General features: G+C 39.5%; 1 long non-coding RNA gene across 1 annotated transcript; it reads left to right on the top strand.

Moving 5' to 3' along the window:
* The first annotated feature begins 1,610 nt into the window (after positions 1-1,610).
* Positions 1,611-12,928, top strand: LOC307028291. The gene is made up of 2 exons (XR_013804925.1): positions 1,611-1,705; positions 12,194-12,928. It is a non-coding gene; the product is annotated as an uncharacterized lncRNA (long non-coding RNA).
* The last annotated feature ends 1,591 nt before the right edge of the window (positions 12,929-14,519 follow it).

Below are 14,519 nucleotides of genomic sequence, written 5' to 3'. Positions count from 1 at the left end.
CTGCGAGGAGGACCAGGCCTGATGGAGGAGCCCATGCTGGGCAAAGCTGATACCAACTGCACAGGCCTAGTCTGTCACTTTATTTGACTAAATGTGTTTACTTATACATTTAATAGGTTTACACCTTCTGTCCATATGTGCTTTTTATTTAAAACATGTTTGATTAACTTTTGGTTCACATTTCAATAAATTGTATTTGTATTTGCACTCCTTTTGTCCATTATTCTTACTGAAAATGTTAGATTACACATTCACATCTGACTGAAGATTGGCCCTATTTATTTGTGACATTGCAAACTCTGCGGTACAAGGCACAAGTGATGTGAAGCTCATAAAGCGAGGCAAATACATATAATCAGCTGATGGAGTGTAGATGTGGAAATAGGTGCATTCAATCAGCTGACTGTTTTTACAATAAAAGTAGTTTCTTAGTGTACTGGTCTTAAAATCTCATAGCATCAGCTTTTAATGTTCCTCTTGGATGTTCTTCTTGACCCTCAGAGAAGGAGAAAATGTTGTGTCTTTCAGGCATGTCCTTTCCGAACAAAAATTAGAGGAAACATAAAACATATTATTGCAGAACAAGTGTGTTATTTATGAAAGCGGTGTGTTTGTGTGTTTAGGGGCTATAGAAGATATCATTATTTTGTAATTGTAATGGTTATTTTTTATTTCAACAATGAGCTACAAAGACAATCAGATTATGAATGAACAGTTCATCAACATTGAAATGTATGTTATTATCCAAATAATATTTAACTGTTATCAAAACGTAGTGCAACTGTAGAAGCTTGCTCTGTTGTCTCACTGAAAGAATAACTTTTACCACGTTTTTTTTACAGACAATATTGAGAGATAAATAGTAGCAGTTCTCACTATGTGTTGAATAGCTTTGCCTTCAATACATTAAATTACAAAGCTGACAAAATCATATTGCTTGTTAACATCTAAATGTAACTTTTTGCATGGAAAAAAACCTCATTTAACTGATGTGTAGGTGATCTATTATTTAGTATTGTTTAATGGAATGTATATCAGTCTATTAAAGTCAATACTTCATTCATTTAAACCAATATCTTTCTTGATTCTTTGTACAGTATGAAAAAAAGAGTCTTTGCACCTGAGCTGAAGTTCACTGCTGTAAGGAGTCCAGTTCTGTCTCTCACTCTCTGGTCCAGCCTGTCTGCATCACCTGGACACCTTAAACAAACAGATATATATGTAAAGTACCATGTGTACAAACAATATACAGTTGCAAGAAAAAGTATGTGAACCCTTTGGAACTATTTCTGCATAAATTGGTCATGAAATGTGTTCTGATCTTCATCTAAGTCACAACAATAGACAAACACAGCCTGCTTAAGCTAAAACCACACAAACAATTATATTAGGGCCGGGACTCGATTAAAAAAATTAATCTAATTAATTAGAGGCTTTGAAATTAATTAATCGAAATTAATCGCATTTGTAATCACATATAAATATTTGACCTGAGAACAGTGAGAAGCAATTTTTTTCACATGGATTTTAGTATACCATTGAATAATGACTGAATACATAAGCTTAAGCAACAAAACATTGTTTATTTTTTTCAAGGTAGTACTTAACCAAGACCAACAGAAAAGTGCAATTTTTGCCATAAAGTGTAGCAATAGCATATTTAGGAATATAGTACATTTCAGAGATTCAGGTAGCCTATAGGTAGGTAGTAGGCTTGGGCGGTATGACGGTATACCAGGGTATTTCGAAATACCGTCGGTATGATTTTCAATACCGTGACGTCACAGACTGTGTGCCAAATCATAGATGCGTTTCATTCTATTACACTGACACGGAGTTTTGACAGGGACGACATTGGTTGTAATGCACAGCACGCGCCAGCAGAGGGCAGGGGAGGGCAGTCCGTCTTTCCCGCTCTCAGAGCTCAGCACAGAGCTGAGCTGAGCAAGATGGCGGCAGCATTTGCCGGCCCCGAACTCGGACAACTAGTAAAAAAGAAAAATGCCTCTGCGCCTGTTTGGGACTATTTTGGGTTTACTCGTCGCCAGTGACTTCATCCAGCACAACGAGAGACGGAGGCACTTCTTTGGGAATGTTTAAGACGGGGTGAGTGAGTGTTGACATTTTTTATTCTTATGCAACTGGTTGATGGTTTTGTAGTCGAGGTCGGACGGTTTTAAAAACGAAAGCATTTACGTGCTAAACATTCACGCGAGTAATCCAATGAATCAAATGGAAATAAGGTTTTTAACACATGCACGGAATAATATTGCAAAACTAGTTAGTGAATATAGCAAACTTTATTCAATAAGTGTTAGAAATTAAAATCAATGTTTTAATGGGGAAATGTAGTTTAAACATGCCGTCAGTTTTAATGCTCTTTTATACTGAAAAACCAGAAATTCTTGTGCACAAGCAGTTAAGCTTTTATTCTGAAAATCCTTCATCTACGCATGTAGCATGTGGCTAATATACGATTTCCTAAAGAGGTGAATTTACTAGCGAAATTATATGGAGTGGTGCAAACCGAAGCCTACTGATTTAAGACTACAACTATAGATGTCGAGATACTACCATGCTGAATATTAAATGAAGGTACAGTTTATTTGAATACATTATTGTTTACAGACGAGAGTAGCATGTGAAGACATCCGGAATGACCGGAAACCAAACGAGCCGAGAAGTATTTTTTAGAGTATTGATTACAGCGTTTAGAATGTGTTAAATGAAAAGTGATGAAAGAGAATATGAGGAGAAAAGGCGTGTTGAGCATATATTGGATGTGAAAGGAGCCAATCCTCTGTTTAAATGCAACAACGGACATTGGAGACGAGGCGAGCCGGCTGGCGGGGAGGAGCCAGCAGAGGATATATAACAGCACCGGAGGAGAGATCCAACTATTGGCTTCCCTAACGAGGAGCGGATCACAGCTGTTTGTCTGACTGAACAATATCATGCTTGTGACCAGCCCGCGCCTTTTTTAATTAAAGTACCCAATTTAACTTTCACAGAGACTCCATTTAGTCTCCTTTTAAAGCTTCTCTCCTGGATGGGAGAATAACGAACACAGTTTACATAAGTGAAGGATTATTTGAATTATTTGAAGGATTAAAGTAACGTGGTATGACAGGAAAGTTCAATCTGGTATATTCCTTTTAATGTCACCTTATATATATTCATGTGTGTTGAATTAGAAGGGACAAAGTATCTTTTCCCTCCCCCAATATATTGAGGTGAATTCCTTGTGTTTAGAGAGAGAGGTGAGAAGGGGACACCATATTTGGGAATAGTGCCAGACGCTGGAATGTTTCCCTCGTAAAAGAAGGGTGTGTTTACACAGGCTTGAAGCAGATGTGTGTGTGTGTTTTCATTGAAGTAAATATAAGAGCTACATGATTACTGGTCAACTATACCTCTGTTCTTATTCTTTCATGTGTGGGTACTAAATGGCTACAAACATTGTGGAGAAATTAGCTTAAACATCTTTTATTACTCTATATGAAATGGAAGCAGCATGTCAAATGATCAGGGAAATCTACTTGTTTTAAATATATGTGTGTGGTTGATTGCTTTGTATTAATAATAGCAGTATGGGTAAAGGAAGCTGGAAATATGCAATGTGAAACCTTTTATTTGAAATAAAGATTCTGCAGGGAATATTCTTAAAGAACAATAGCTCAAGTGTCTGAAAGAGCTGCAGGCTAAATGAGTGTGCGGTACTTTTTACTGCTTAAGAGCATAGGTAATGTGTTCCTCGTTGTTATTGATATGAAAGTAATTAACATGTATTACGTATATTTAGCCAACTATAACAACTATATCTTAAAACATACTTTTAACTTGTGTGTGGTAGCCTGAGGGGGGAAGATGGACTCAGGGACCAAGGGCCATAAAGGGGATGTGTGTGTGCTGGCTGCAAGATGTGAAATAAGATAAGGAAACTTGTTGTTTAGAGCAGGTTCGTACCAGACACCAAAAGGTGTCTGGTCTTCGTCAAACTGAATGAGACTTTTTGTTTCCGGGTTTCTTCTGCTGTGTCGCACTGATTGGGTGCGACAGGCCATGTGTTCGTCTCTGCCAATAAGATGACCTCTGGGGGAAAGCACGTACACCTCCTCCTCCTGTGTTTTAGTATGAAAGACTGTGTTTTCCTTTGGTTCGCGCTCTTGTTTTTCACCAGCCGTTCCTGAGACCTGTCTCACACACGTGGTAGAACCTGAGCCCGGAGTACTCTGCAGAGTGCTTCGTGATTTCTTTGTATTTTGTATCGTTACTGTATATCATTAAAAACAGGATTATTGTTTAACTTGTATTCTGGTGTTTCTTAATCCCTTTATTTTCCCGAACTCACCCAGCTTAGCAAACGACACGCGGAGACGAGGTTGGTTTGCAACATCCTCCAAATCTCCAACAAATGGTGAACCCGACGTTTCTGAGTGGGGTGTTTTCGGGGAAGAGACCACCAGCGGCAAGCGGACGGAATAGTCCAGGGCTAAACATCTCGGCCTCTTCTGACAACTACAAACAGAGCTCTGTACAATAGGCTACCAGGTGAGCAAACACGATTTAATTCGAAACCTGTGATTTGACCATATTCCAAATTTTAGGGTTGTCAGACGAAGTTTACAGTGTTTTTTTATAGTAACAATGCAAATGCGTGTTTTAGTTGTTAAAACCGAATATTGAGTTTCGGCAGGCCAGAAGGGTATTAAAGTCCCTGGCTTGGAAGTGGAGGTATAAGAGTCCCCACAGTTAAAATCGGATATCAAGTTCCGACAGGCCAGAAGGGTATTAAAGTCCCTGGCTTGGAAGTGGTGGTATTGAGTCCCCACAGTTAGACTGTCTAAGAGTAGTCAGTTGGTTGTATTAAGTCTCCATATAAGACTGACCCAAAATAACGAATCCACAGCTCGACGGGGCTGGAGATGAGTTATTTGTTATAAGTGATCCAAAGGAGAGTAACGCAAACTTCAGAAAGTCATTCTGAAGTGACCGGGCCTCACTATATCCTTTGGTGTGTTGTGAATATTTACTGGTAACAAGGACAGTAAGTCAGATCAATAGATATGAAGTCTGTGAATATTGACTGGTAACAGAAACAGCCTAAGTCAGATGAATAGATACGAAGTCATAATGAAGGGAACATTTTAACGAGAGGAGCGTGAGTTAAGAGCTTACGAGGACAGTGGGTTCAAGCAAAAAAATTGAATAAAAGGATAGCAGAAGTGTTAATTGTTGAAAGAAGCCCCCCCTTTTCCAAAGGAGAGGCTGAGAGCTACAGCGGGGGAGAGAGAAGGGGGTGTCAGTATTTGTCTGTGAGAGTTCCCCCACCCTTTTTCCTCTCGAGAGCAGCAGCAGCAGCAGCCCGGAGTGTGTCTGCTTGCTTTTTTCTCTAGTGATCTGAAGTTGGAGTGAAATACATAGAAAATGAACAGATCAAGGTGTGATTTTAAGTGGTAGATATATTGAAATAAATAAGAAACAATGGTTTGCTGCTATTTAAATATAGTCTGTGAGAACTGATTGATACCGTTGCATTGCGTTGTGAATTTCATGGTATTTGTCATTAACTAAGGATTGTACTTAATTATATTCCAAGGGGAAAATTATATTAAATACAGGAACAAAAGAGTAGAAAGTAAAGAGAAGATTTTTGTGAGTTCGTCAGAGGGAATCTGTTAATGTTTAAGCATGACAGAGGTCCTGCACGAGGTTTTGCTCCAGGCATCTCACACGGTTACACAAAGGGGTGATTTATGAGAAACTTGTGGTCAGGAGAAATGAGATGTTTTGGAAAGTAGACAGAGAGAGAGAGACAAGTAAGGTTGTTGCTAAAATATAGAGAGTAAAAGTTATATAAAGTTAACTACTATTCGGGAGAATGTCATATTGTTGAATGAGTAACCTAAAATAAGTGAAGATGGTGAAATAGTTTGATTAAGGATACAACCGGTAACAACTGATTAAATACACAGTGATGGTGTACATGAACATTGAGAGTAGATTAAGTTGTTTTGTTCTTCATGCTTTTCACCAGAAGTCATTTGAATTGTTATTATTTTTAAGTCGTGTTGTTTTGTGTTATATTTCTAGACTATAATGTACCCACATGCATGTGGTTTCTTTGTCCCAGTTCATTTTAAAGTCAGCCGCCTCATGGCTAAATCTATTTGACCCCATGAGGTCAAGAGTCATTCTGTTAGACCACCATCTTGTGAAAGACAAATCCTTGTTCTTTTGTCACATTTTGAATTAGAAAAGAGTTCATTTTGCTAGATCAATTTATCTATAAATGTTGTAGTGGGAGTTTTGTGTTTGCTAACATTTTTAGGAACGACAACACTAGGAGATGAGTAAACTCAAGAATCCGTGGAGTGTAAATACATTGAGAAAAACACATTTTTATACTCTAACTTTTTGCACATCATAGACAAGGAATTTAGACAATATAAATAAATATTCACCAAAACTAATAAGTAAAATGGAAAGTAGACATGGGCCTACACTTGAGTCAAATTATATTACTGTGATCTGATCAGTGTGCTCTGCAGGTTTACTATTGTTCTAAGTAACAGTGGGATTTAAAATATTGGAGAAAGTATGGAGATGTTCTTTCGTAGTGTGTGAAATATGTGATGCTTGAAACAGGTATTTCAATTTATGGAAGAAAATGGTTTCCTGAAAGAGTCAGGTTGGGTAGATATGTAACAATGGATGAAACAATTTATAGAGGGAGTTTTTGTAATATCATTAGTAGACATTAATGGTGTTGTTTAGATGGCGTTTAGCAACTAAGACAGATAGTATGATTAGAAAGAGACAGAGTGGAAAGGGTTGGATTGATTCAATCTCAGTGTGCTAGATTTCTTATGGATAATGCGTCCCGGGACCTGGACTCCCCCTCTGAGTTAGAAAGGCTACGACCCCGACCCTCCAAGCAGACAAAAGACCCAACCCAAAAGGAGGCTCCTCCTTCTCCATCAAACAGACAGAGAACCGGAGCTGAACCGTCTCCACCTGAGGCATCCAGAACCAAACCGCTTGCTGACATACAGAAATACTCTCATCAGTCCCTCAGACAGGGCATGAAGCTGAGCCACGAGATTTGGCACAGGAGCAGAGTGGGGGACATGAGAGCAGAATCCGCCCTCCATGAAGCAGCAGAGAGACTGTAAAGGGGAGATGAAATGCAAAGCAGTGCAAGAACAGTGGCATGATGTGGGCTGCAGATGTGACTGGGCCAAAGGCTGCCTAAAAGAGTTACAGCGGATGGATTCAAGAGCTGATGGACTGAAGAGAAGACAGAATCAGAGGAGTTGGCATAGTCGATTTGAGGTGAGGAGGTCGGGGTCACGGCTTGAGACAACCAGGGGAGGAGAAAAGGACAACGGGAATGAGTGAGTTTACACATAAACACACTTATTCACAAAACGCACATAGAAGACACCACATTTAAAGAACTTGAATTGACTTGATAAATAAGTAAAGATAAAAAGAGGTATTAACCATGAATTAATCGATTGGTAAATTCAAAATAGCAGTAAAGAGGAAACTATTAATGTAAAATGAGAAAATCATCCTAAAAACACACTGAGGGTTAAAGGGGGAGACATGAGGGAAATATGCACTACACTTTAAGCAGGGGGTGTTTTGGAGTAGCACACTGTAGAACCATATTCTTCAATCTTTCCATCATATTAATAAATTATTCTTCAAGAGATTTTTATTCATGTGGGAATAAAGCAGTGATTTCATTTGTTACAATATTGATTTCACCATTGTGGCATAGTTATTACCATAGGAGGGCTTTAGGATGGAAACTGTTTTTAATCCTTGATAGAGTAAAGGGTGATGGTTGCATGTTCGGACACCCAAGGTTCCACACACTGCTAAAGAGTTTAACATTGTTTTTAAGTAGACCAGAATTGAAGATAAATGAGTATAATGAGCTATGAAATGCAGAGCTACACAGATCCTAGTAATGTTTTGACTTAAGATAATAGTTATGTACACAAGTTTCTGAATTAGATTTCTTAGACATTTTAGTACTACTTAGGTGTAAATAAATTGCAGTAGTAGTAGTACTATTATGAAGTGAGTTTTGTACCAAGTTGCAGGAAATGTGGGAAGCAGCCGTCCCGATGACAAGTTAGAGATATCTGACTTAAAGTGGTAATCGTGAATTGATAAATGATGGCGCTCCATATATGACTGATTTTTGTAGACAAAGGATACTGGCCTATGCTGAAATATCAAAGTCTCTGCAGAGCACGACACATGGCCAATGAATCTGAGACCGAATGACCTTTGACCCTGACTGACAGTGTGACTTGAGAAAAGCACTATCAATGACTGACTCTGGGGCTGACCAAACTTGACTTTACAACCTGACAGTGTGAGTGTGAATGAATTTCTGCATGTGATCAGTGTAACTGCATGATTCTAAAACAATAACTAACCGAGCATGTCTTTGGACTAATACATTATTTTGGAGCTCCATGGGAAACACAGGTTTCCTACAATTTCACACATTTGGAAAAATGCACATGTGACCCGTTTCTAATTCCCACAGGAGTTGGCGGTTTGCAAACGTAAAACTCAAACTAAAATCTAAAGATTCTGTTTCTTTTAGGACTGCCAGCTGGAAATGAACACTTATTTTCCCTGGAGTGTTTACTGTGAAAGATGATGGATATACTTTTGTGAATGATGTTTGGTATTTTCTTATAACCACTGGTTACCTGAAGGTTTTCTTCCCATACAGGATTTTATTACACATGTTTACATGTGTAAAAAGGGGGAGTGTGGGATATTTTCATTTAGGGACTGGAAGAAACCTGCCGCCCCAACTCAGATGTTCAATCTGACCATTGATTGACAGTTTTAGATTTAACCTGCTCCATATCTGAGGATAAGATACTGTTTGATTAATGTTGACATGTTTCTAATATTGATTGAGTTATAACAGGTAACACAGAGGCAGAATCAGTGGCCAAGGGGCTACTGAGAGAGGTAATTCCAGAATGAGAATGAGAAGGTGAACTGTGATAATGAAAACAATTTGGTAATATTTCAACAGGTATTAAAGTAACTGAGGTTTGAAATGTAGAAAGAACATATTACAGCTAAGTTAAAACATAGTAATGTAATGAGATAGAATTTAATTTAGACAACATCTTGTAACTAGCCTGGTAAAGAAGTAAAAGCCATAGACTGTTTAGATCATTATGGGGATGTACATTTAATTTAAATTCATAATAGAAAGACATTTGATGACAGTATGTTGAATTTCTGTATTCATTTTTCAGCTTGATAATATCCAAGCAGTGACAGGTAGAAGCAGTCTCGCCTGGAAATTATTCACTTTGTCAGTATCATGATTTTAGTTGTTTTTAATCCATAACATTAGTGTGTTTCTTTACCAGAAACATTAGCAGTTCATAGTATATTTAGATTTTAAATGGGATCTCAAGGATTTCATTTATAATAACACAGATGCTTGTCAGGAATTCAGAGCTATTGAGATATGTTATTTAGTTCACCTGAAGATGTTGGGGTTTATTTTGTTGACACAGGCCAAGTATTAGAATTCTGAAGCGGCCTACCAACGGTGGGTCAAACACCTGAGGGCCCAGAAGCACTGAGCGTAGACTTGAGGGGTGGGTATCAGATTTCTCCACACAGGTTGCTGACGCCAAAAGGGGGACCCGAGGAGCAGGAGGCCGACACAGCGGAGTTCGTCTGGCTGAAGGTCGTCAGGCCTACGTGACTCAACCCCAGGTTCTCCGGCCTCTACAGAGTGACCCAGAGGACATCTCATGCCGTCCGCCGAGGAGCAAAGGGGGACATCTGGTACTACTGGAGCCAGTGTGCGGCGAGGAACACTCCGGCTAGGACCTTGGAGGACATCAGGATGGACCTGGCTATCGTCAACGCGGACATCCCTACAGCAGACGACTTGGAAGCAGGCATCAGCGGACTGGAGGAGAAGGACCTCGCGGACATCCCTACAGCAGACGACTTGGAAGGAGGCGTCAGCGGGCTGGGGGACTTCTCGAGGCAGCAGAGGAGTCTACTTCTCTCTGATCAGATTAATCAGTTCCACCTTTGAAGGAAAGGCCGCATCTCCCCCTCCCTATCAGCTGCCCTTGTTGGCGTATTCCGCTGAGGGGGGGGGGCCTGATGATTCAACAACACGCAAGGATGCTGCCGTCTGGCACTCAGGCTCTCACTCTGATAGTTTCTTCACTGTCATTGGAGGTTGTTTTCTGTTCTCAAAGGTTTAATGAAGGGGGACAGACACAGTATCAAAGAATGACAGTAGTTTGTTTCAAATGTCTTATGTGTGTTGGTCTCGTTAATGCGAGACCAAAAAGGGGGAATTGAAGGATTATTTGAATTATTTGAAGGATTAAAGTAACGTGGTATGACAGGAAAGTTCAATCTGGTATATTCCTTTTAATGTCACCTTATATATATTCATGTGTGTTGAATTAGAAGGGACAAAGTATCTTTTCCCTCCCCCAATATATTGAGGTGAATTCCTTGTGTTTAGAGAGAGAGGTGAGAAGGGGACACCATATTTGGGAATAGTGCCAGACGCTGGAATGTTTCCCTCGTAAAAGAAGGGTGTGTTTACACAGGCTTGAAGCAGATGTGTGTGTGTGTTTTCATTGAAGTAAATATAAGAGCTACATGATTACTGGTCAACTATACCTCTGTTCTTATTCTTTCATGTGTGGGTACTAAATGGCTACAAACATTGTGGAGAAATTAGCTTAAACATCTTTTATTACTCTATATGAAATGGAAGCAGCATGTCAAATGATCAGGGAAATCTACTTGTTTTAAATATATGTGTGTGGTTGATTGCTTTGTATTAATAATAGCAGTATGGGTAAAGGAAGCTGGAAATATGCAATGTGAAACCTTTTATTTGAAATAAAGATTCTGCAGGGAATATTCTTAAAGAACAATAGCTCAAGTGTCTGAAAGAGCTGCAGGCTAAATGAGTGTGCGGTACTTTTTACTGCTTAAGAGCATAGGTAATGTGTTCCTCGTTGTTATTGATATGAAAGTAATTAACATGTATTACGTATATTTAGCCAACTATAACAACTATATCTTAAAACATACTTTTAACTTGTGTGTGGTAGCCTGAGGGGGGAAGATGGACTCAGGGACCAAGGGCCATAAAGGGGATGTGTGTGTGCTGGCTGCAAGATGTGAAATAAGATAAGGAAACTTGTTGTTTAGAGCAGGTTCGTACCAGACACCAAAAGGTGTCTGGTCTTCGTCAAACTGAATGAGACTTTTTGTTTCCGGGTTTCTTCTGCTGTGTCGCACTGATTGGGTGCGACAGGCCATGTGTTCGTCTCTGCCAATAAGATGACCTCTGGGGGAAAGCACGTACACCTCCTCCTCCTGTGTTTTAGTATGAAAGACTGTGTTTTCCTTTGGTTCGCGCTCTTGTTTTTCACCAGCCGTTCCTGAGACCTGTCTCACACACGTGGTAGAACCTGAGCCCGGAGTACTCTGCAGAGTGCTTCGTGATTTCTTTGTATTTTGTATCGTTACTGTATATCATTAAAAACAGGATTATTGTTTAACTTGTATTCTGGTGTTTCTTAATCCCTTTATTTTCCCGAACTCACCCAGCTTAGCAAACGACACGCGGAGACGAGGTTGGTTTGCAACATCCTCCAAATCTCCAACATAAGCCAAGTAGTTACTCCCGGAAAATGTTTATGTATGATGATATATTGTTAACTTAGCTCACTATGGAAACAACGTCGGACATCTACAAACGCGTCCTGTATCCGATCTCAAAATGTGCCATTTGCACAATGTGTCATGTATGCAGCCCTTGTTTTGCACTTGCGCGCACGTCGCGGCACTTTGCGAGCGTCTACCGGCTCGGGCTGCATTTTACACCGAACATATAATATACCGTTCGAAACATCTATTTGCCGCCGAACGCCACCTCACTCAAGTCGACCCAAGTCATACCGTCAGTGGCGGCTGATGGAAAATATTTTTGGTGGGGCTGGCTGTTGATATAGTGAGTAAAAAAAATGTTGGGGGAGAAATGACCCCTTAAATTGGGACTGATACCGTCATATACCGTATACCACGGTATGATGTCAGCAAGGTATGACGGTATGAAAAAAATTATACCGCCCATGCCTAGTAGGTAGACCTTCTGTAAACTATAACACTTTGTTTTTTAAGTAAAACACAATACTTTCAAGTACATTCAGAACATTGGAAACCCTGACTATTAGAAAACATCTCTCTGTTGCTTCAGAGGCCATAACAGACTTTGTTGATTTACCAACAGTTGATTTAAAAAATCTAATCAATTTCAGTCCAACTCTCTCAATAACCTTGGCCAAAACAATAAACAGTTCAACATAAAGTGCCAGTTGCACCAACAACGTAATAAATAGTTCAACATAAAGTGTACCATTTAAAATTAAAATAAAAAGTGCCAGTGATTGACCTCAATCCCTCCTATTCTTCCAATATCCTGATGAAAAATAAAATCTCTCTGTTGCATAGGCCACTGTTTGATCAACGCGAATTGGGTGTGGGTCCTTGTACTCCGAGTCGGGCTAACGTCCACGCTAGCTTCCACGCTAGCTGCTATATGTTTTGCATTGAGGTGAAACTTGAGGCTTGATGTGTTGCGGTGATATGCGAATTCCTTTTTGCATAATTTGCAAACAACCGTGCTCTTATTGACGCTTCCATCCGTCCATTTTTTAAAACAAAATGTCCCATTCACGGGGCCAACCAAAGCGGTCTCATCAGCTTCTTCGTTCATGTTTGACAATTGTTCACTGTGGTTTGTTGTTGTCTGAAGTCATGAACGTTAGTTGGTGCTCCAGTATAATCGGTACCCCTGAAACTCATCCAGTGAGAAACGTTCCGCGGTGCAAAAATAAGTGCGATTAAAATGCGTACATTTTTTTAACGCGTTAATTTTTGTTTAATTAATTAATCTTAATTAACGCGTTAAAGTCCCGGCCCTAAATTATATGTTTTTATGTTTTTATTGAACACACCATGTAAACATTCACAGTGCAGGGTGGAAAAAGTATGTGAACCCTTGGAATTAATAACTGGTTGACCCTCCTTTGGCAGAAATAACCTCAACCAAACGTTTCCTATAGTTGCATATCAGACCTGCACAACGGTCAGGAGGAATTCTGGACCATTCCTCTTTACAAAACTGTTTCAGTTCAGCAATATTCTTGGGATGTCTGGTGTGAATCGCTCTCTTGAGGTCATGCCACAGCATCTCAATTGGGTTGAGGTCAGGACTCTGACTGGGCCACTCCAGAAGGCGTATTTTCTTCTGTTGAAGCCATTCTGTTGTTGATTTATTTCTGTGCTTTGGGTCGTTGTCCTGTTGCATCACCCATCTTCTGTTGAGCTTTAATTGGTGGACAGATGGCCTTAAGTTCTCCAGCAAAATGTCTTGATAAACTTGAGAATTCATTTTTCCATCGATGATGGCAATCTGTCCAGGCCCTGAGACAGCAAAGCAGCCCCAAACCATGATGCTCCCTCCACCATACTTCACAGTTGGGATGTGGTTTTGATGTTGGTGTGCTGTGCCTTTTTTTCTCCACACATAGCGTTGTGTGTTCCTTCCAAACAACTCAACTTTGGTTTCATCTGTCCACAGAATATGTTGCCATTAGTGCTGTGGAACATCCAGGTGCTCTTTTGCAAACTTCAAACGTGCAGCAATGTTTTTTCTGGACAGCAGTGGCTTCCTCCATTTTATGACCAACTTATGCAGAAATCCAGGTAATTCCAAAGGGTTCACATTCTTTTTCTTGCAACTGTAACTGATTATCTTCTGTTGAACATGTTGGATTGTCCGAGTCAGGGTCCTTTTTATTTTACTGAAACTTTGGAAGTTGTGTTACCAATGCTTACTGTTTATTTGATACCCATTTGGTAATGCAATTAATAAAAACAACAAGGTTTGGGTTTGTTCTTCAGATGACTGTGACGTTAACGTGTAAGCTCAATAATGAACTCCAGCTCAACCAACCATATTGTAATATCTAAGTAATCATCTTGAAATATGACATTAATAATTGTAATATACACACATCTTATTGTGAGGTTGATTTCACATACACTACTTCGACATTAGCTTGTCTACATACTTGAGCATAGCCAATTCAAATTAACCTTAGCGATGCATACAGTTCCTACCTACATAATAAAATATCTCTCTAAGTTACAAGGATGACCTTATTTTATCAACCTCAAACAGAAGCCGTTTGTTCTACAGTATTATCCCACTTAACGCTTAACACTTGTCTCTTTCGTTTTAACCTTTATATATACAGTCTATGATTTTAACTTGGAGGCTACGATTAGCATCTTTAGCACCAATGTAGCTACCACTCGCTTACACGCTAACCCAAGCCTTAACATTCATTACGTAGCTGATTAAAATCATTAACACATAAATTAAGCACTCGAATTTGACTTTC

The sequence above is a fragment of the Notothenia rossii genome, assembly GCF_949606895.1.
Source record: "Notothenia rossii genome assembly, chromosome: 2".
Classification (NCBI taxonomy): domain Eukaryota; kingdom Metazoa; phylum Chordata; class Actinopteri; order Perciformes; family Nototheniidae; genus Notothenia; species Notothenia rossii.
This window is presented reverse-complemented; position numbering and strand designations above follow the sequence as displayed.